At 36.2% G+C, this 24661-nt stretch overlaps 1 protein-coding gene across 2 annotated transcripts in view; it reads right to left on the reverse strand.

The window, feature by feature from the left end:
* LOC148953118 (protein-lysine N-methyltransferase SMYD4-like) overlaps window positions 1–19377 on the reverse strand; it is a 46318-nt gene extending 26941 nt beyond the window's left edge. Inside the window, exon 1 of one of the 2 annotated variants that reach the window (XM_089087537.1) lies at window positions 19269–19377. The gene's annotated coding sequence lies outside the window, so the exon portion shown is untranslated. Of the gene's footprint in view, window positions 1–19228 lie in introns of both variants that reach the window. The other variant, XM_089087536.1, reaches the window with a different exon arrangement.
* Window positions 19378–24661: the final 5284 nt, after the last annotated feature.

A 24661-nucleotide genomic window follows, 5' to 3' on the forward strand; every position in this document is an offset into this window, starting at 1 on the left:
CACTAACATGTCCTGTTCATGACAGTCCCATACAATCCACTGGGACTAGTCATCCCATAAACTATTCGACAACGTCAAGAATCTGCTGACCAAAACCCCCTTGAAACCCTAGAACACATTTCCTTTCCCAGCTACTAAAAAAGGGAATATACAAAACTCATAGTTTACAACGAATTCTTCACAAGAACAATAACGAAACGGGTACTGACCACATGAAGCTTAGTTTTGAATGAACCCTACTCTGAAATAAAATAGTGCAGACGCTCTAGCTCTTAGATATTTCAAAACAAGATTATATAATTAGGGCACCAGTTTGTTGGTCGTATTTACTGGACCAGTTGCTGGTTTAATATAGCACATAGATAAAATAGAAAATAGCTGAGAAATATAAATAAGAATGTAATCTTAAAAGTCTAGGGGGGGCCATGGCCCCCCTGCCCCCCCCCCTAATTGGCGCCCCTGTTTACAACCTCTCAGGAAGTTCCCATTTACCTTAAATCTTTCTTTATGACTTCCTCCCGCCCCAGCCGCGGGCGACCTGGTTTCCGTTTAGCCCTAGACGGTTGGCCGAAAAGGGCAATCTGTCATCCTTCATCCGCGTGCCCTAGCCATCTCAACCTTTCACTCATTATAGTCCAAGAAAGCGGGAGTGAACCACTTTTCATACAGCCTACTGTTTAAAATACGGTCAGTCAGCCGGGTACCCAGAACAATCCGCAGGCATTTCTCTGGAAAATATCTAGCAAATTTTTATCCGTTTTTCGAAGCGCCCATGCTTCAGAACCATATCTGACCACTGTCATCACTGTAACTTCCAATATTCTAATCTTGGTTTGCAAACTTATTTTCCTATTCTTCCAAACTTTTTTTTAACTGTGAAAAAAAATCAGGAGCCTTGACTATTCAACTTTTAACATCTTCACTGCTCCCACCGTCTTTACTAATAATACTATCAAGGTAAGTGAAGATGTCCATCTGACGAATCTTTTCGTTACCCAACGTCACCTAAACTTTCAGGGCATGTTGAAAGAATATTGAAAAAAAAAGCTGGAGTGGAACCAGTCCCCCTCCCATGTCCTTTTTAGCTGCAATTTGCTCAAAGACATCTGATCAAAATTTGCAATCTAGATTAACAAAGGTCAAATATTTTCAACACATATGCTTATTACTTTAAAAAAAAAAAGAAAAAAAAAAGCTTTAATGGTTTGTGACATCGGATCTTCTATTTTTATGCAAAAATAAAACAAAGCTTTTTTATGAATGATCTTGACAGGCGTTTATATCATGACTTTAAGAAACAAACAATTCCAACAAGGTTGAACATGTAAAAATTCTAACTTGTGTTTTACCTAATTATATTGCCTCATATTTTTAGAATACTAAAAACTGAGTTCAGTGGTTAGTTACACGATAGTTCAGTTACACGAGGGCTCAGCTGCACGGTGGTTCAGTTGCACGGTGGCTCAGTTGCATGGGGTTTCAGTTACATGAGGTTTCAGTTACAAGGGGGTTCAGTTAAATGGGGTTGAGTTGCACGGGGATTTAGTTGCCCGAGGGTTTAATCAAATGGGGTTCAGTTGTCCGGTGGTTCAATTACACGAGAGTTCAGTTGCACGGGGAATTTGTTATATAGGGGTTCAGTTGCACGGTGGTTCAGTTACACGGTGGTTCAGTTTACAGGGGTTCAGTTGCTTGTGGTTCAGTTAAACGGTGGTTAAGTTACACGCACACCTAGACAAGTAACTGAACATAACGAAATATGGAAAGAAAATCATTCTTACTGTATAATATGCAGAATAATCATAGTTAACACATTTTGCAAGATGCTTTTTTTTTACTTTATCCCCCCCCCCCTCTAATGCACAAATTTGTCTCAAAAACTACCTGGAGAGAAGGAAACAAGTTAAGAAAATAATTATTACTTCATAAGATATAGATAATCATAGTTAACACCTTTTGCATGCAGCCTCACTATGCTTTACCCCCAAGCCCCCCCCCTTTTGTGCAAATATATAGCCCAAATTAGATGTTTTGAATGCATTCAGCCACCTTTTTGTTTCAAAACCGGTTCTTGCTTCGTCACAGTTGATAATTTACAGGTACGCCTCTTGAAACAACTGAGACGCACTGGTGTCGTTGAGGGGGGGGGGGGCAAGGGGGCAGTTTACCCACCAGTAATTCGGAAAAAACTTTAATTTAGTAAGTACCTTTAAAACTGTTGCTCTTTTAGGTGTCAAATTTGCTCTTTATTTTGAGCCGATATTTTTTTTTTTAATTAATCCATGCTCATTTTTAACATAAGGGAAACGAGAAAAATAGCGGTCCATTACGCTTCATAATACGTTCCGCATTAAAATTTTTTCAAATATGCTGCCAGGGCCGTATCCAGGATTTTTTTCCGGGGCGTGTTTTACAAAATAATTTTTTTCGGGGGGGGGGGGGGGGGACAAAAAAAAAAAGTCAAAAACGCATACAAATTTGTTTATAGCCATTTTTGTTACGTTTTTACAAGTCAGACAAACATTTCGGGGAGGGGATCGAACCCACTACCCCCCCCCCTGGATACGGCCATGTATACTGCCTTTGAAACCTTATCATCGAGAAATTATATGAGCCTAGTTAATGGCAAAATTGAAACATGTTCTATGCTTCCTGTTTCACCACATTTGCTCAGGTCAATTTTTTCCCTGATATTCAAGATGCTTTTACTTCCTAAAAATCTATCAGTTCAAGAATCAAAATTATTAGATTATCTTGTTTTAAAATTTTCAAAAGTATAAATGAATACACCCTCTACATCTGCAAATAGGACAGAAATGGAATCATTGAAGAATAAGAAGTTAGATATACAGTGAATATTCTTTCCTGAATGAAAAAGAAATCATTGAAAAAGAAAATAAGACTTAGGGCTTTTTATAATAATATTCGCACTATAACTAGATAGGCCAAATCGGTTGTAGTTTGGTCATGGAATTTGGTAGAGGGAATGATCCACGGATCATTTAATTATTTTAATTTTTATTTCTAGTTTTTAATTGAAATTCCGATTCTCTTATTTGTCATTGAAATGCCTAATAAGCGTTGATAAAAGTAGAGATGACCCTAAAGCTCCGACCGGGACTCCTTATATGGGCATAGCCTCCCTAGGGAGAACACGTGGTTAATGGGGTCAATGACCTCTTTCTCCATGGTCTCTTTCTCCAGGCGTGTTTTTGTCATGCTCTCAGCGAATATTATGATCCAGAAATAGTATTTGTTGTTGTTTCCGAGGCAAATGTCAAGGTCAATGTTGTTGTTGTTGTTGTTGTGCACACTCTCAGCGAATGTTATGAGTTTCCAGAAATAGTATTTGTTGTTGCTCGATGCAAATGTTATGAGTTTCCCGGAAACCGTTAGATCACGTGTCTCCTTCTCAGCCAATCAGAGGGCTTGCTTACATAACAATTCGACCTTGAGATTTCGTATATAACGGGCATGCAATGTGATTAAATTATCAGAAAGTATTTTGACACAGTGGATAAATTTGATGAATTAGAAGCCATGGCAACTTCAATTTACCATGTAAGTACATTTTTTATTTTCAAATAAAATTATTTTCCTTGGTCACCCTCCAGTATATTTAGGTAAGTACCCCCCCCCATACAATACAAACATCATTATGCAATCTTTATACTCGATGGAAAACGTAAAATATATTCTTTTACCCTCAAAATCTAACCCCCCCCCCCACCATTGTTTTACAACCAAAATCTCGCAAATAGAATTAATTATCCTTTCGTTAAATTCCTTCCTTCTATATTTCCAGCTAAAGCGATCACTGACTTCTATAAATTTTTAGTGAAAATGCCGTTCTGTTTTGACACAAGACTCCAATGTGAGGCCTATAATTAGCTGGCACCCTTTTTCCGGTTTTGTTTACAAACGCGGCAGCCAAAGTCAAAAGGAACTGTTTCTCCGTCAAAATTAAAACACTTTGAGGCAATTGTAATAATTAGGCGCAGACGGAATGCGCTATTTTGGAGAAGTGAAACAGATTATTTTCAAGCTTTCTTTCGATAAAGTTTCTTATATATTCCCGGGAGGGGAGCGTGAATCCAGGATTTTTGCTGGGGAGGGGGTTAGCACTTTTAATAGTGACAAAATAGAAATGAAAGATTGTTTTTACTTCAGTGTCTAACCATTTCTCTTCGAAATTTAGCGATTTTAGCTATAACAATTTTCCTAAATTTAGGGGAGGGAGCATGAATCCGTGATTGTTTTTGAGGAGGGGGTTAGCACTTTTAATAGTGACAAAAAAGAAATGAAAAGATAATTGTTTCTTACTTCAGTGTGTAACCATTTCTCTTCGAAATTTAGCGATTTTAGCTATAACAATTTTCCTAAATTTAGGGGAGGGAGCATGAATCCGTGATTTTTGTTGGGGAATGGGTTAACGCTTTTAATGGTGACAAAATAGAAATGAAAGATTGTTTTTATCATAATTGTTTTCTACTTCATTGTGCGAACCATTTCTCTTTGACATTTTAGCGATTTTAACTATAGCATTTGAATAAAAGGTAGTAAGATATATTCGTTATTGATCTGGCATGCGCTTGAATAAAAAACTGAACGTTCGTACAATAATGCTTTGAGTTATTTCTGAGAAAAGAGGAATTTATTATAATCAAACTATGATTTTCAGAGTTTAGGTTGCTTTCGACAAAGATTTCTCTTTACATACGGCAAATTTCTACATGGTGATTGATCCATGGCCCTTCCAAATGTGATAGAAGCTACTACACCATGCTTCAATCTCTTTTTACGTATTCAAACTGAATGTTCGTATAACAATGCTTTGAGTTATTCCTCAGAAAATTGACCCCTCCAAATATTTACTCAGAGGGGCGGTTACTGAAATATAAAACGTTACTTATTTGCCCATCATTTTCACAGCTTGCAAGTTGAGATCTTTGAACACACTCCCTCCTTCTCAGTTTATTCTATGAAAGTGAGCTGAATTTGTTAGAGTTTCAGAAACATTACATATTTATTTAATTTAAACACTTTTGTCAGATATAATAATGTTTGGTGTGATTGACACAGAATATATAGGTCTGAAATATTCCTCAACTGGCATTATTTTTGAAGCAGCTTTCTTACTCATAGACAATCAACGACGTGAAATTCATTGCTATAAATGGAACATCAGATACAATATGTATAAGTACGAGAAAAACAGATGGAGTCCAACACTAAATTTTATAAATCGAAATGGCTTTTACACTAAAACCATACGACCACATAATGAAAATGGCTATGAAATAAAACACGTACAAGAGGAAATTCAGGAAATATGCAGTTTTTTTCGGAGTGCAAGCTGTTTCTGTTAAGGGAAACGTGCCAACTGATAAACTCTTACTAGAAAAATGCGATAAAAACATAGCATTATTAAATTTAGAAAACTTCAAATGTTAGAAATACCTGCATTCAGTCCATGACCCAGAAGATGAAGTTAGATATTTCGCTCAATGGATACCGGAAAAGATACCTGACATGGAAAAATGCATCAGATATCCAAAGTCCTAAACTTGCTCCTCCTCATATCAAATGTATTAAGCTTCTTTTTCTTTTAAATATGTCATTATTTTTTTTTCAAATGTTTTCAAATATGTTTAAGCAATAAATATCTTAAGCCTCAACCGTTTTATTCTTTAGAATAGTCTATCGCCATGAAAATTATACTTTCAGATTCAACATGTCAGGGAACACACTTTCAAGTTCAGCATGTTGGAGAACCCTAAATAGTCACCCCTAAAAGGTAAGTTAACCCTAAAAGGTTAAAGAATTTCCCTGAAATTACAATTTCAGATCCAACAGGTCAGGGTACAAACTTTCAGGTTCAGCATGTAGGAGAACCCTAAATGCTCATCCCTAAAAAGGTAAGTTAACCCTAAAAGCTTAAAGAAGTTTTCTGAAATCAAACTTTCAGATTCAGCATGTAGGAGAACCCTAAATAGTCACCCCTAAAAATGCAATTTAACTCTAAAATGTTAAAGAATGTCACTCAAATCACACTTTCGGAGTGAGCATCTAGGAGAACCCTAAATGCTCATCCCTAAAAAAGGTAAGTTAACCCTAAAAGGTTAAAGAATTTCACTGAAATCACACTTTCAGGTTAGGTTAGGTAGGACCCCGACCCACACTACCACAACCCCGAAGTAACCCCCGGCCCCAAAGCCCCCGGGCCCCCAAAGACCCTCCAAACCCCGCTAAACATTTCAAAAGGCGTTATTATATCACTTCAGAGCAAGTTCTTTTCTTAATGTCCCTCCTAAACCCATTTTACAAGTTGAAATACTTATCTTTTTCATCCAAAACTACACTTTACAGCTTTTAGGATATCTCAACACCAAGCAATACTTTCAAAAGGCATTTCAGAGCAAGTTATTTTCATAATGTCCCTTCTAAAACCATTTTCCAAGTTGAAGTACCAATCCTTTTCACCCACAATTTTACTTTACAGCTTTTTGGATACCTCAACACCAAGAAATACAGTTCTGAAAGCATTTGAGAGCAACTTCCTTTCTTAATGTCCCTTCTAAACCCATTTACCAACTTGAAGTATCCATCCTTCTGACCCACATCTTTACTTTACAGCTTTTTGGATACCTCAACACCAAGAAATACTTTTCAAAAGGGATTTCAGAGCAAGTTACTTTCTTAATGTCCCTTCTAAACCCATTTTCCAACTTGAAGTACCCAACCTTTTCACCCAAAACTTTACTTTACAGCTTTTTTGGATACCTCAACACCAAGAAATACATTTCAAAAGGCATTTCAGAGCAAGTTCCTTTCTTAATGTACCTTCTAACCCCATTTTCCAACATGAAGTAACCATCCTTCTCAACCACAACTTTATTGTACAGCTTTTTGGATACCTCAACACCAAGAAATACTTTTCAAAAGACATTTCAGAGCAACTTCCTTTCCTAAAGTCCCTTCTAAGTCCATTTTCCAACTTGAAGTACCCATCCGTTTCATCCACAACTTTACTTTACAGCTTTTTGGATACCTCAACACAAAGAAATACATTTCAAAAGGCTTTTCAGAGCAAGTTCCTTTCTTAATGTCCCTTCTAAACTCATTTTCCAACTTGATGTACCCATCCTTGTCACCCACAACTTTACTTTTAAGCTTTTTGGATACCTCAGCACCAAGAAATACTTTTCAAAAGGCATTTCAGAGCAAGTTTCTTTCTTAATGTCCCTTCTAAACCCATTTTCCAACTTGAAGCATTCATCCTTTTCACCCAAAACTTTACTTTACAGCTTTTTGGTTACCTCAACACCAAGCGATACTTTTCAAAAGACATTTCAGAGCAAGTTTCTTTCTTAATGTCCCATTCTAAACCCATTTTCAACCCTGAAGTACCCATCCTTTTCACCCACACCTTTACTTTACAGCTTTTTGGATATCACAACACCATGAAATACCTTTAAAAAAGACAATTCAGAGCAAGTTCCTTTCTTAATGTCCCTTCTACACCCATTTTCTAACTTGAAGTACCCATTCTTTTCACCCACAACTTTACTCTACATCTTTTTTGTATACCTCAACACCAAGAAATACAGTTCAAAAGTCATTTCCGAGCACGTTTTTTTATTAATGGCCCTTCTAAACCTATTTTCCAACTTGAAGTTCCCATACTTTTCACCCACAGCTATACTTTTCAGGTTTTGGACACCTCAACACCAAGAAATACTTTTCAAAAGACATTTCAGATCAAGTTCCTTTCTTAATACCTCTTCTAAACCCATTTTACAAGTTGAAGCATCAATCCTTTTCACCCCCCCAACTTTACTTTACACCTTTTTGTATGCCTCAACACCATGAAATACCTTTCAAAAGGCATTTCAGAGCAATTTTTTCTTAATGTCCCTCCTAAACTCATTTTACAAGTTGAAGCATCCATCCTTTTCACCCACAACTTTACATTACAGCTTTTTGGATACCTCAACACAAAGAAATACTTTCAAACGACATTTCAGAGAAAGTTACTTCTGAAGGATCCTTCTAAACCCATTTTACAAGTTGAAGTACTTATCTTTTTCCCCCACTACTAGTCTATACAGACTTTAGGATACCTCAACACTAAGAAATACTTTCCAAAGACCATTTCAAAGCAATTTACTTTCTTAATGTCCCTCCTAAACCCATTTTACAAGTTGAAGTAGTTATCTTTTTCACCAAAAACTATACTTTACATCTTTTAGGATACCTCAAAAACAGGAAATACTTTTCAAAGACCATTTCAGAACAAGTTACTTTCTTATTGTCCCTCCTAAACCCATTTTACAAGTTGAAGTACTTATCTTTTTCACCCAAAACTATACTTTACAGCTTTTAGGATACCTCAACACCAAGAAATACTTTTCAAAGACTAATTCAGAGCAATTTACTTTCTTAATGTCCCTCCTAAACCCATTTTACAAGTTGAAGTACTTATCTTTTTCACCCAAAACTACACTTTACAGCTTTGGGGATACCTCAACACCAAGAAATACTTTTCAAAGACCATTTCAGATCAAGTTCCTTTATTAATGTTCCCTCCTAAACCCATCTTACAAGTTGAAGTACCTATCTTTTTCGCCCACAACTTTACTTTACAGCTTTTTAAATGTACCAACTCCAAGCAATACTTGTCTAAGGTAATTTCACAGCCGGTTCATTTTCTTAATGTCCCTCCTAGGCCCATTTTACAAATTGACGTACCCATCCTTTTCACACACAACATTACTTCACAGCTCTTGAAGGCCACAACACCAAGCAATACTTTTCAATGCATTTCACAACAAGTTCTGTTCTTAATGTCCCCTCCTAAACCCATTTTACAAGTTGAAGTACCCATCCTTTTCAACCCAAAACTATACTTTACAGCTTTGGGGATACCTGAACACCAAGAAATACTTTTCAAAGACCATTTCTGAGCAAGTTACTTTCTTAATGTATCTTCTAAACCCAATTTACAAGTTGAAGTACTTATTATTTTCATCCAAAACTATACTTTACAGCATTTAAGATACCTCAACATCAAGAAATACTTTTCAAAGACCATTTCAGAACAAGTTACTTTCTTAATTTCCCTCCTAAACCCATTTTACAAATTGAAGTAGCCATCCTTTTCACACACACCTTTACTTTACAGCTTTTTAGATACCTCGACACCAAGAAATACTTTTCAAAATTCATTTCAGAGGAAGTTCCTTTCTTAATGTCCCTTCTAAACCCATTTTACAACTTGAAGTACGCATCCTTTTCACCCACAACTTTACATTACAGCTTTTCGGATACCTCAACACCAAGAAATACTTTTCAAAAGACATTTCAGAGCAAGTTCCTTTCTTAATGTCCCTTCTAAACCCATTTTCCAACTTGAAGCATCAATCCTCTTCACCCCCCCCCAACTTTACTTTACAGCTTTTTGGTTACCCCAACTCCAAGCAATACTTTTCAAAAGGCATTTCACAACCAGTTCCTTTTCTTAATGTCCCTCCTAAGCCCATTTTACAAATTGAAGTACCCATCCTTTTCACGCACAACATTACTTCACAGCTCTTGAAGGCCACAACACCAAGCAATACTTTTCAATGCATTTCACAACAAGTTCTGTTCTTAATGTCCCCTCCTAAACCCATTTTACAAGTTGAAGTATCTTTTTCACCCAAAACTCTACTTTACAGCTTTGGGGATGCCTCAACCCCAAGAAATACTTTTCAAAGACCATTTCAGAGCAAGTTAATTTCTTAATATTCCCTCCTAAACCCATTTTCCAACTTGAAGTACCTATCTTTTTCACCCACAACTCTACTTTACAGCTTTTAGGATACCTCAACCCCAAGAAATACTTAGGTTAGGCTAGATTAAATTAGGTTAGATTAGGTTAGGTTATCCTAAGTACGCTTCACTTAGGTTAGGTTAGGTTAAAGACAGGCAAACATTTTGGTGAAGGGTTATTTTAGGTTAGTATATATTTAGTTATTTTATTTTAAGTTTGTTTAGGCGATGTTAGCCTAAGGTCGCGCGCGTACGGAGGCTAACCTAGCCTAACCTAACTTAACCTAACTTAATCTAGTCTATCCTAACCTAACCATTCACCTAACTTTTTGCTCTGAAATGTCTTTTGAAAAGTATTTCTTGGTGTTGAGGTATCCAAAAAGCTGTAAAGTAAAGTTGTGGGTGAAAAGGATGGGTACTTCAAGTTGGAAAATGGGTTTAGGAGGGACTTTAAGAAAGGAACTTGCTCTGAAATGCCCTTTGAAAAGTATTGCTTGGTGTCGAGGTATCCAAAAATCTGTAAAGTAAAGTTGTGGGTGAAAAGGATGGATTCTTCAACTTGTAAAATGAGTTTAGTTGCGAAATTAAGAAAAAATTGCTCTGCAATGCCTTTTGAAAGGTATTTCATGGTGTTGAGGCATCCAAAAAGGTGTAAAGTAAAGTTGGGAGGGGGGGGGGGTGAAAAGGATTGATGCTTCAACTTTTAAAATGGGTTTAGAAGAGGTATTAAGAAAGGAACTTGCTCTGAAATGTCTTTTGAAAAGTATTTCTTGGTGTTGAGGTATCCTAAAAGCTGTAAAGTAAAGTTGTGGGTGAAAAGGATGGGTACTTCAACTTGGAAAATGGGTTTAGAAGGGACATTAAGAAAGGAACTTGCTCTGAAATGCCTTTTGAACGGTATTTCTTGGTGTTGAGGTATACAAAAAAGCTGTAGAGTAAAGTTGTGGGTGAAAAGAATGGGTACTTCAAGTTAGAAAATGGGTTTAGAAGGGACATTAAGAAAGGAACTTGCTCTGAAATGTCTTTTTAAAAGGTATTTCTTGGTGTTGAGATATCCAAAAAGCTGTAAAGTAAAGTTGTGGGTGAAACGGATGGGTACTTCAAGTTTGAAAATGGGTTTAGAATGGGACATTAAGAAAGGAACTTGCTCTGAAATGTCTTTTGAAAAGTATTGCTTGGTGTTGAGGTAACCAAAAAGCTGTAAAGTAAAGTTTTGGGTGAAAAGGATGAATGCTTCAAGTTGGAAAATGGGTTTAGAAGGGACATTAAGAAAGGAAATTGCTCTGATATACCTTTTTAACTTTATTTCTTGGTACTGATGTATCCTAAAAGCTAAAAAGTAAAGTTGATGTTGAGACGTATAGGTTCGTCCATTTGTAAACTTAGTTAAGACGAGAATTTATGAAAAGAACTTGATCTTAGATGCCTTTTGAACGCTATTTCTTTGAGTTTAGGTATCAAAAAATCTGTAAAGTAAAGTTGTGGGTGAGAAGGATGGGTACTTCAAGTTGGAAAATGGACTTAGAAGGGACATTAAGAAAGGAAATTGCTCTGAAATGCCTTTTGAAAAGTATTTCTTGGTGTTGTGATATCCAAAAAGCTGCAAAGTAAAGTTGTGGATGAGAAGAATGGGTGCTTCAAGTTGGAAAGTGGGTTTAGAAGGGATATTAAGAAAGAAAATTGCTATGAAATGTCCTTTGAGTTTTGATTGATCCAAAAAGCTGTGCAGTAAAGTTGTGGATGAGACGTATGGTTCCTTCAAGTTGGAAAATGGGTTTAGAATGGACATAAAGAAAGGAAGTTCCTCTGAAATGGCTTTTGAAATGTATTTCTTGGTGTTGAGGTATCCAAAAAGCTGTAGAGTAAAGTTGTGGTTCAGAAGGATGGATACTTCAAGTTGGTCAATGGGTTTAGAAGGGACATTAAGAAAGGAATTTGCTCTCAAATGCTTTTAGAACTGTAATGCTTGATGTTGAGGTATACAAAAAGCTGTGAAGTAAAATTGTGGGTGAAAAGGATGGGTACTTCAACTTGGAAAATGGTTATAGCAGGGAAATTAAGAAAGGAACTTGCTCTGAAATGCCTTTTGAAAGGTCTATTTCTTGGTGTTGAGATATCCAAAAAGCTGTAAAGTATAGTTTTGGATGAAAAAGATAAGTACTTCAACTTGTAAAATGGGTTTAGGAGGGATATTAAGAAAAGAACTTGTTCTGAAAAGATATAATAAAGCCTTTTGAAAAGTATTGCGGGGTCCGGATGGTCTTTGGGGGCCCGGGGGTTACTTCGGGGTTGTGGTAGTGTGGGTCGGGGTCTTACCTAACCTAACCTGAAAGTGTGATTTCAGGGAAATTCTTTAACCTTTTAGGGTTAACTTACCTTTTTAGGGGTGACTATTTAGGGTTCTCCTACATGCTGAATCTGAAAGTGTAATTTCAGAGAAATTCTTTAACCTTTAAGGGTTAACTTACCTTTTTAGGGATGAGCATTTAGGGTTCTCCTACATGATCAACCTGAAAGTTTGTACCCTGACCTGTTTGATCCGAAAGTGTAATTTCAGGGAAATTCTTTAACCTTTAAGGGTTAACTTACCTTTTTAGGGGTGACTATTTAGGGTTCTCCAACATGCTTAACTTGAAAGTGTGTTCCCTGACATGTTAAATCTGAAAGTATAATTTTTATGGCGATAGACTAATCTAAAGAATAAAACGGTTGAGGCTTAAGATATTTATTGCTTAAACATATTTAAAAACATTTGAAAAAAAAATAATGACATATTTAAAAAAAAAGAAGCTTAATCCATTTGATATGAGGAAGAGCAAGTTTAGGACTTTGGATATCTGATGCATTTTTCCATGTCAGGTATCTTTTCCGGTATCCATTGAGCCAAATATCTAACTTCATCTTCTGGGTCATGGACTGAATGCAGGTATTTCTCACATTTGAAGTCTTCTAAATTGAATAATGCTATGTTTTTATCACATTTTTCTAGTAAGAGTTTATCAGTTCGCACGTTTCCCTTAACATAAACAGCTTGCACACCGAAAAAACTGCATATTTACTGAATATCCTCTTGTACATGTTTTATTTCATAGACATTTTCATTATGTGGTCGTATGGTTTTAGTGTAAAAGCCATTTCGATTTATAAAATTTAGCGTTGGACTCCATCTGTTTTTCTCGTACTTATACATATTGTATCTGATGTTCCATTTATAGCAATGAATTTCACGTCGTTGATTGTCTATGAGTAAGAAAGCTGCTTCGAAAATAATGCCAGTTGAGGAATATTTCAGACCAATATATTCTGTGTCAATCCCACCAAACATTATTATATCTTAAAAAAAAGTGTTTAAATTAAATAAATATGTAATGTTTCTGAAACTCTAATAAATACAGCTCACTTTCATAGAATAAACTGAGAAGGAGGGAGTGTGTTCAAAGATCTCAACCTGAAAACTATGAAAATGATTGGCAAATAAGTAACGTTTTATATTTCAGCAACCGCTCCTCTGAGTAAATATTTGGAGGGGTCAATTTTCTGAGGAATAACTCGAAGCATTGTTATACGAACATTCAGTTTGAATACGTAAAAAGAGATTGAAGCAGGGTGTAGTAGCTTCTATCACATTTGGAAGGACCATGGATCAATCACCTTGTGGAAATTTGCCGTATGTAAAGAGAAATCTTTGTCGAAAGCAACCTAAACTCTGAAAATCAAAGTTTGATTATAATAAATTCAACTTTTCTCAGAAATAACTCAATGTATTATTATACGAATGTTCAGTTATTTATTCAAGCGCATGACAGATCAATAGAGAATTTATCTTACTACTTTTTATTAAAATGCTACATTTAAATTCGCTAAAATGTCGAAGATAAATGGTTAGCACAACTAAGTAGAAAAAAATTATGATAAAAATAATCTTTCATTTCTAGTTTGTTACCATTATAAGCGTTAACCTATTCCCAAGCAAAAGTCACGGATTAATACTCACTCCCCTAAATTTAGGAAAATTGCTATAGCTAAAATCGCTAAATTTCGAAGAGAAATGGTTAGACACTGAAGTAAGAAACAATTATCTTTTCATTTCTATTTTGTCACTATTAGAAGAGCTAACCCCCTCCTCAACAAAAATCACGGATTCATGCTCCCTCCCCTAAATTTAGGATAATTGTTATAGCTAAAATCGCTAAATTTCGAATAGAACTGGTTAGACACTGAAGTAAAAACAATCTTTCAATTTTATTTCGTCACTATTAAAAGTTATAACCCCCTCTCCGGCAAAAACCCTGGATTCACGCTCCCCTCCCGGGACTATAATAGAAACTTTTTCGAAAGAAAGCTTTAAAATAATCTGTTTCACTTCTCCAAAATAGCGCATTGCGTCTGCGCCTAATTATTACAATTGCCTCAAAGTGTTTTAATTTTGACGGAGAAACAGTTCCGTTTGACTTTGGCTGCCGCGTTCGTAAACAAAACCGGAAAAAGGGTGCCAGCTAATTATAGGCCTCACATTGGAGTCTTGTGTCAAAACAGAACGGCATTTTCAATAAAAATTGATAGAAGTCAGTGATCGCTTTAGCTGGAAATATAGAAGGAAGGAATTTAACGAAAGGATAATTAATTCTATTTGCGAGAATTTGGTTGTAAAACAATGGGGGGGGGCGGGGTTAGGTTTTGAGGGTAAAAGAATATATTTTACGTTTTCCATCGAGTATAAAGATTGCATAATGATGTTTGTATTGTATGGGGGGGGTACTTACCTAAATATACTGGAGGGTGACCAAGGAAAATAATTTTATTTGAAAATAAAAAATGTACTTACATGGTAAATTGAAGTTGCCATGGCTTCTAATTCATCAAATTTATCCACTGTGTCAAAATACTTTCTGATAATTGAATCACATTGCATGCCCGTTATATACGAAATATCTAGGTCAAATTGTTATGTAAGCAAGCCCTCTGATTGGCTGAGAAGGAAACACATGATCTAACTGTTTCCGGGACACTCATAACATTTGCCTCGAGCAGCAACAAATACTATTTTTGGATCATAATATTCACTGAGAGCGTGCACAACAACAACAACATTGACCTTCACATTTGCCTCGGAAACAACAACAAATACTATTTCTGGATCATAATATTCGCTGAGAACGTGCCAAAAACACGCCTGGAGACAGAGACCAGGGAGAAAGAGGTCATTGACACCATTAACCACGTGTTCTCCCTAGGGAGGCTATGCCCATATAAGGAGTCCCGGTCGGAGCTTTAGGGTCATCTCTACAGATAAAGTCCTATTCTTTGCGTTTTGGATTCACATACTAAATAATAAATGTAGTACTGCCTCTATGTACAATATCATGCTGACTTTTCGCAATTTTCGCTTTTCTAAATATTTCATTTAACCAGCTCCAAAAAAAGAATTGACATAAATGTGCTAAGAATTATACTGAAATTAGCTATATTTCGAACAACGCCAGCGCTACTTGTGGGACATTAATCTCTACATCAGCACGATGTACGAAATGTCTGCTGAGAATAGAATGAAGTGAATTTAACCAAATATGTACATTTTTCTCACAGTTTAGAACTTTTTTGTGCATGTTAGCACGCATAAGCGGTACCAACCCATTCTCTTTTTCTACTGTTATCAGTTTTATTATACAGCACTAGGAGACCGAGCTTTGCTTGTGAAGCCAATTTTAGACATAAAAACGATATTCAGTGCAACCCCCTCTGGTAATATATACCCCCCATCCCCTGATTTATAAAAGAAAAACTTTTGTGTAATTTTTATACATTTCGTTTTTTTTAAACAAAGATACAAAGGGAAAGATAATTTTCAAACTCTATGGGCCAATTTTCCCTTCCAATTGGCATGCCTGGCAATTTTTAATCGATTTAAGGTTTCTTCCGCAATGATGCCAAGAATTATTCAGATCTTCTGGATATTCTTTGTCAAACAATGCCCAACGGATAAGTTAATAATTCTAACTTTAGTTTTCGAATATTTTCAAATTTCAAATACGGTCGCTATTTAAATGTGGGGAAAATGTCACAATGTAATGTTTCACAACCTGTGGTAATACTTTGACTCATCCTGCATACTTTCTTAGACAGCGCTATTGCGCTGCCTATGATTTTGTTTCGGCTTTGGCCCGCTGATATCAATGCTATTTATTAATATAAACCGGCGAACCCACAAAAAAATCATAAGTAATACTTCGATAAATCAAGTATGTTATAAGTTTAGTACAACACATTAAATCTTACAGAGTCAAAATCCATTCAAAATTACGAGCAAATGACTAGTGCGATAACCCGGGCTTTTAGAATAGAGCTTAGTTCAATTATGAGACTGAGCATCCTGTGCTGGGCGTTGGGGGAAGTGGAGGAAGAATATGTACTGCAACATTATGGTGAATCTGGCTGAAAAAAGCCGAGTATATACGACATTCACCCTCGCCCACCCGAAAGCTTGTTTATGTTATACTACTGTCGTCTGCAGCAGCTCATTGCAGACATTTTAGTAAAATCTGAGCACCAGCACTTATATTTATAATTGTTTAGTGTGTTTTTATTGTTTATAATGTATTGCGTAATTTTTTTTAAATTCACCAATTAGCGCGTTTGTTAAATAGCTACTTTTCTCACCTACTTCAATATCACCCCCTCTTGCCCCCCCCCCCTCATAAAAATACTGTAGCTACGCCCCTGCTGAAACGCAGATAAGAAATATATATTTTTGGCTATGTATTTGCACATCAGGGGAGGTTGGGGGTAAAGTATAGCGGGGCTGCATGCAAAATGTGTTAAGGTACTTGTTTGTTATAGCGCCTATGCATACAGAAACTAACTATAACCGATTTTCATTCAGTTTGCGATCTGTATTGAAAGAGAATAGTGTATGACCAGGGATGTTAAAAAGAAAATTTGGGATTTGCCAAAGACTAAAGAAGAAGCAATTAGATTTTTTCAGGATAGGGGTCGTTGCCCAAAACGACAGTGCGATTCTCAATTTTTCGCGATTCTTAATGACATCAATGCGTTCTGTGCGGCCTGCACTCAATAAGTTTATTCTGTAGTTTGCATAATTTTGTTAATAAAGTATTATATTTTCATCATATTTTGTGATATTTCACTAGGAATGAGCGTCAGAGAAACAGGGTCTACTTAGCTTCTATATACATATGCGCTATAACAGACAAGTACCTGTTTTAACTATGATTACTCTGCATATTATGAAGTAAGAATTGTTTTCATAATATAAGAAATATATGGTACTGTTCTATTAGCTGGGAGACCCGCGAGAAGTGAAGTTTCGTTACTGCTAATGAAATAAACAAAATATGATGGAAATGTACTAGTTTAGAAACAAGTTTTGGCTATATATTTGCACATTAGGGGGGGGGGGGGAGGGGGATAAAGCATAGCATATATTAAATACGTAACCTAACCGGTACTGTTCTAATATCTGTAAAACACGCGAGGCATTGTACAGCGAAGATGCTAAAGAAACTAGTCAAACAGGTTTTTTCAACAGAAATTTCCTATGCTGAGGATTGCAGTGATTTATCGCTGCGTTTACAATATTTAAACTTTTGTTTTTTGGGGGTTTAGGGGGGGAAGGTACCTAAATTAGATTAGGTATTTGATATATGCTATGCTTCACCCTCCCCTCCCCCCCCTTTTGTGCAAATATATAGCCCAATTTTGTTCATAAATTATTATATTTTCATCATATTCTGTTTTATTTCATTAGCATTAACCAAACTTCTCTTCTGGCGTGTTTTACAGATATTAGAACAGTACCACCTAACCTAGGTACCTTCCCCCCCCCAAACCCCCAAAAACTAAAGTTGAAATGTTGTAAACGCAGTGAGAAACCACTGTTTGCTATGCTCGGCATAGAAATTCTCCGTTGAAAGAACCTGTTTGACTAGTTTCTTTTATCATCTTCGCTATAAAATATCTCGCGGGTCTCCCAGCTAATAGAACAGTACCAAATATATAATTTGGGACATATATTTGCACATTAGGTGGGAGGATGAGGTTGGGGGTACAGTAAAAAAAAAGCTTCATGTAAAATGTGCTAACAATTCCCTCGCTCAATACGCTAAAGTTTTTTTATTTTTTTAAAAACAAAGTTGTGAGACAGAGTCAAACTTTAGCGTAAAGGAGCAAGGGATTGAGGAGGGTGCAGCCCCTTTCATATACGGAATAATTTCTGTTCGTTTTAAGTTTTAATGTCGCTCCTTACTTATAGTTAAAAAAAAACTTATTTTTTTATTTAATTTCTGAACGTTTTTGAGTTAATGCAGCTTTTATTTTGCTCACAGTACGTGAATAATTAAAAGAAATTTGCATATTAATTCTACTTTTTTTTGGCTAAATGGCTTTCTCGAAATTTTGTTCTGACATAACTTACGAATTAACTTACGTATCTACGTATTACGTAACTTACGTAACTTCTATATTCGTATATTTTAGTTACGTATGTTAGGGGGTTCGCCCCCTAGTCAATACCTCGCTCGCTATGCTAAAGTTCAAATTTTGTTACAATTCTTTAAGAATGGCCTCTTAATCACAAAGGCCGTTAATTAGAATAAATAGCTCTGATGAAAGTACAAAAAAAAACTTTAGCGTAAAGAGCGAGGCAATGAGTAGGGGGTGAACCCAATCATATACGTATTAATTTCTGTTCGTTTTAAATTTTGATGCTGCTCCTTACTTTCAGTTGAAAAAATTGTTTCTTTTATTATTTAATTTCTGATCGTTTTTTTAAAATAATGTTGGGAAATCTGGCGCCCCCTACGTAGCAATGTCCCTACCCTCATGAAAACTTCCTCCATGGAAAGAGCAGCCTACGTAACTCCCGACCCATCCTTTTGAGTACAAAATTTTAAGCCATATGAATGTTCTTTTCTAAATTTAGGGCATGTGTTTGCAGACCTTTGAAACCTCATAAATTGGGATTGAGCAAGGTTGTTAAGCTGAATATACTTTTTTTGCGCTTCATTTCAGCAGAAGATCTATTTTGCAAGGTTTCACTTTTATAACACAAGGATTTTTAAAGGTTAGTGCCCTCTAGAGGCGAAAGGAGTCAATAGCATGAGCGCCCATACGCTGAATTTCCGGGGGGGGGGCTTACCTGGTCTAATCGGAAATTCCAATGCTGTATAATAGAAATCTCAAAACAAAATATAAGGCAGCGTCATTCAGCAAGGGGGGGGGGGCTGGCATCCCCCTTATGGACGCCCATCGAACGATTTGCGGTAGGTACTGCAAAATACCTTTCTAGGACATACTTTATTCTGTAGATCTATCCCTGAATGTTTTATTTTTCCTAACCTAACCCCTCCCCAAGATAGCAAAAAGTAACTTATCTAGAATTTTATCGCATATTAATTACCATCTTTTCAATCTTTCACATACAAATGGAATTCACTTACAACATAAACTATGATTCTTTCTTGCTGGTTCAACACTCACGAGTTAACTGAAAATATTATAGCATAGTCAAGCCGTTGAATTATTTGTCTTTATTCGAAAGGACTTAAAAAGTTGCAGTCGAACTGTCAAAAGAATGAAATACATTTTTGCTGGTGTTTCTACGAGAGCTTGAAAGCTAAAGGAAAATAAGAAATATTGACCAATCAGATGGCTTATCTAGCTTTGACGAAATGATCTTGTACATGCTTATGAAGGGAGTTGGAAGTAGGTTCCTTTGTGTACACCGGAAGTAAGGGCGCAAAATTTGACGTCGATTAGGTATTTCTTTAGCAGGGATGCAAAGACCAGGGCCGGATCTAAGGTGGAGGGGGATGGGCTAGAGGGAACAAACAACCTGGGCGGCAAAACAAGCTTAAATTATATATATTTTTGGCAAAAATTGTAATATTTACAGTATTGACGATACGGCAGGTGGCAGCAAAGTCCACGTTTGTCCCCCCCCACGATAAAAAACTTAACTCTTGCTAAGACAGGAGGCACACCCGTCGTTTGAGAGAGGGCAAAAGGGCCATTCCTTTTAGAATTTCTTTCAATATATATAGGCTACTAAAAAGAGATAAATATCGTTGAAACACGCCAAAAATAGGCTTTGGTACTGGTGCATTTTATGTGCACTTCTAAAAAGTCAAGTTTGGTTAATGCTAATGAAATAAATTAAATGGGATGAATATATAAGAGTTTATAAACTAATTTGGGCTATATATTTGCACATTAGGGGGGTGGGGGTAAGGCATAGCATATATTAAATACGTAACCTAACCTAATCTAACCCAACCTAGGTACCTTCCCCCTCCCTAAGCCCCAAAAAACAACAGCTGAAATATCGTAAACGCAATGAAAATCACGCTTTGAATTGCATTTCTCTATACCGTTCTCTTGAATTAACCGGTCTGACGGGTTTTTCGGGAGTATTTTCCTTGCACAATATATACAAGCGACCATATAACGCACCAGTACCTAGGCTTTTTCTGCAATATTGATCTTCCTAGGATTGTTTTTCATTTTTGAACCCCTTCAATGGAAAGCCGAAACTAAATACTTGGGTACAAGTTGCAAAAACTCTTTAATACTTCCCAAAATGACTTGTATTATTTTGTCTTTGTTAAAAGCTTGAGGGAGGGGGCTCAGAAACAATCTTAAAGGTATAAGGAAGGATTGACCATTTGGGAGCTGAACTGAACCATGTATTGTCTACTGTTTAAAAGAGAAAAATCCCCTCATGAACAGCTCCTGTATTTAAAGTTCTTCCCATGGAAAAATTTTCCGCCATGAAATTACCCCCGGACAATTCCATCCCTGCTGCAAATTCTTTCCAGGAAATGTTTTTGCTTACGATTCTGCCTGAAAAATACTCCTCAGCGTACTTTTATTTGAAGAAAGACTTGTTTTCATTTAGTTTCTGATCCTTTTAAAAGTCATTGGAGACGGTGTGGAAAATACCCCCCCCCTGGAAAGTTCCCCCCCCCCTGAAATTTCCCATGGAGAATTTCTCCTGGTGATATTTCCACACGGAAATATTCTCCCATGGAAAATCCTCCCCATAAGGATCCTCGCAGAATTCCAACTCCACTGAAAATTTCCTCCTGACAATTCCCTCAAAGTGTCTCCACATGTACAATGGGATCAACAACGAGAAAGTAAGACAAATAACACAAATTTTGTATACGAATTCTGGCAAATTCTCCTCATGTAAAATTTCCCCTGAAAAGTTCACCCCCAGAAAGTTCCCATCCCAATGGGGAATTCTCCCCGTAAAAATCCATCCCCAGAAGATATCCCCCTCCTTGAAAAATGTCAGTATACTTCCCAATAACAAATACTATATATAAACATTAGGCGAATTTCATAACTTGCGGCCCTTCCTCTGGTGGCCATGAGAGGTCATGCCATCTCCAAAGACATATCTATTGTACCTTTCAACTACACTGAACAAAATGGCTATCTCAAAATTTTGACCAGACGACTTTCAGGAAAAAAAGGTGTGGGATGGGGGCTTGTTGTCCTCCAATTAAAAGAACATTTAAAAATGGACTCTAGATCTTTTAATTTTCGTTTGAACAAGCCCTCTTGCTATATTCTAGTACCATTGATTCGATACGATCACCCTGTAAAAAGCAACAACAACAACAACAAATAAACACGGACCCGTGATCCTTCTTCTGGAAAACCCTACAAGCTTTCACATTTTTATAGATAGGAGCTTGGAAACTCGACAGTATGGTTCTCTAATACGCTGAATGTGATGGCGTGATTTCCATTAAGATCCTTTGACTTTTGGCGGGTGTTTTCACCTTTTTCGAAAATTTTATGGGTAACACTAAACTTCATGAATATTATATATTTGGAATCAGCACAATAAGCTAATTCTTTTGATACATCTATTGATATCAAATTGATTTCAGATCGTTAAGAATCCAATTTTTTTCTTCTGTTAACTTTTCATTTTCAGTTAGTAATACTTGATAAATAGAGAAATGTTTTTGCTTGTCTATTGGAAGCCGGAAGCGATTGTTAACGAAAAAGGTGCCTGCTAGTCAATTATTTTGACTTTAGCATAAAAGCAAGGGGAAATAAAACCGTTTATAGATGAAAGAACACAATTTATAAAGAATTTCAAGAGTATTTGCAGATAGTTGTCTGCCGGAAAGAGCAAACAACTCCGAAAAACACTGTATAAAACGAAAAAAATTGGTAGAAATTAAGTAGTTAAGTAAATTAAGTGCTAGATAAGTAGTTTCAACACTGCTTTGGTGATAAATGACAATTTTTTTTTTACAAAAATATGTATCCACCAGGGAAATATTGTATTTTATGTCATAAATTTGCAAAATATGTCCCTTTTATGTCTCAAATTTCTAAAATATGTTCCTTTTTGGCCCTATTATGTCATTGTGCTCCAGCACATAGGAATATGTCCTTTGGACATAAAATATGTCCAGTTGGCAACCCTGCCTGTCACTGATTTTCTTTCCCAGCGGGAGCAGTGCGTTTTTGCTCTTAGCGAAGACGATTCAAATTCTGCGTTTCTCCCAATCACTTGCGGTGCCCCTCAGGGCACTAAACTAGCCAGAATTATTTTCCTCACTGTCATTAATTTCATCCTGCGTACTTTCAAGGACAGATATAAATTTGTTGATGATCTCTCATTCTTACTCAAATACCTACTAGAAGGCCAACCAGCGATCCCCCTTTTTGATCCTAGTCTACCCACGGTTTTTCAGAATGAATGTGAGCGAGCTTGCCTTACCCTCAATGAGCAGAAGTGCAAGGTGTTGCGTTTCAACCCTCTTAAATCGCTTTCAGGAGCCCCCTACCTTGTTTAAAACAGTTGGCAGTGAGAAAATTCTGGGAGTAATTTTCTCCGTTGACTGCAAGTTCAACAACCACGTAAGTGACCTTAGTAGTAAGTTATATAAAGGTTTCAACCCTGAACTTTGCCCATTGTTTACATATTGTATTGGTTATTGGGAAGTATACAGACATTTTCAGGAAAGATTTTTTTCTGGTGGGGGCTGGAGGAGGGGGTTACCGGGAGAATCTTTCCGTGGAGGATGTTTCTTTGGGGTAAGGGAAATTTCTAAGAAGGGGCGCCGGATTTCCAAGCATTATTTAAAAAGCGATCAGAAATTAAATTAAAAAAAAACAAGTTTTTTCAACTGAAAGTAAGAAGCAACATTAGAACTTAAAACGAGCAGAAATTATTACGTATATGAGGGGGTTCTCCCTTAAGTCAATACCTCGCTCTTTACGCTACAGTTTTAGTGCTTTCAAAAAAAGAGCTATCTATTCTAATTAAACGGCTTTTGTGATTCAGTTTGCGAATTAAATTTTTTTTAACTTTTGAACGTAAAGAGCGTGGTATTTGACTCAAGGGGAGAACCCCCTCATATACGTAATAACATATACGTAATATAAAAAAAAATAAAAAAAAAACAAGCGATACGGCTCACTAGTAACGAAACTTTTAAAAACGGATTTTTGATGTCAATAAATGTATCAAAAGCAATGGGGCTTATAATGCTGATTCTAAATATACAAATTTTATTAAGCTTAGTTTTACTCATCAAAGGCTACGAGCCTGAGAAAATTTACTTGATTTTTAAAGAGAGGGGAAACATCCCCTACAAGTGAAAGAATTTTAATGAAAATCACACCGTCAGATTCAGCGTATCAGGTAAAACCCTATTACATAGGCTCGCTCATATCTGCAAAAATCTGCAACTTTGTATTTTTTGCCATAAGAAAAATATACGAATATAGAAGCTACGTAAGTTAATTTGTAAATTACGTCAGAACTAAATTTAGAGACAGCCATTTAGCAAAAGAAAAGTAAAATTTTTATGCAAATTTTGTTTACTTATTCAATGACGGTGAGCCAAAATAAAAGTTTCTGCATTAACTGAAAAAAGATCGTAGAAATTAAATAAAAAAATAAGTTTTTTAAACTGAAAATATGACATTAACGAAACGAACAAAAATTATTCCGTATATGAAAGGGGCTGTCCCTTCCTCAATGCCTCGCTCTTTGTTAAAGTTTGACTCTGTCTCACAACTTTGTTTTTTAAAACAATAAAAAACTTCAGCGTAAAGAGCGAGGCGTTGAGGGGGGGACAGTCCCCTTTCATATACGGAATAATTTCTATTCGTTTTAAGTTTTAATGTCGCTCTCTTACTTCTTTAAGTTTAAAAGACTTGTTTTTTTTTGTATTTAATAGACGAAAGAACACAATTTTGTAAAGAATTTTCAAGAGTATTTGCAGATAGTTGTCTGCGAGGAAACAGCTAGCAACTCCGAAAAATACTTTATGGCGAAAAACGCAAAAAATTGGTAGAAAGTAAGTAGTTAAGTAAATTAAGTGCTAGATAAGTAGTTTCTAATCTTGTAAAAGTGCAATTTAATAATACTAGTTTTGGTATTCTTTTTAAATCATCTCCCTTTTTAATTCCAATCGTTGGACGCGAAATTGTGCGAGGCACTGGTAGGTGCCACTCGCATATTCAGTCTTCGAAGGTCAACTGTTAAGCTTGTCATTTACTTTGTTCTTTGACAGGGCGACGATCTATTCGAGAGGATTTTCAAGTGCTGTATTTAAACAGGTAAGAAAATATTTATTTTAGGGGGGAGAATGATAGTATGCCCAAACAAAAGAAAATATTTCATAAGACATTTACATAGAAAATAAGAAGATCTTATTTAGGGGGGAGAGTGATAGTGTTTCCAAACAAAAAGAAAATATTTCATAAGGCTATTATATATGTTAAAGGTACATAGTGGATTTAATAATTATTGGCTTAAACACTTTTCTATCTTGTGGCTTAAATGTTTACACAG

Source organism: Artemia sp. Qi Xiang Cuo, chromosome 4 (assembly GCF_049724085.1).
Source record: "Artemia sp. Qi Xiang Cuo chromosome 4, ASM4972408v1, whole genome shotgun sequence".
NCBI classification, from domain to species: Eukaryota; Metazoa; Arthropoda; class Branchiopoda; order Anostraca; family Artemiidae; genus Artemia; species Artemia sp. Qi Xiang Cuo.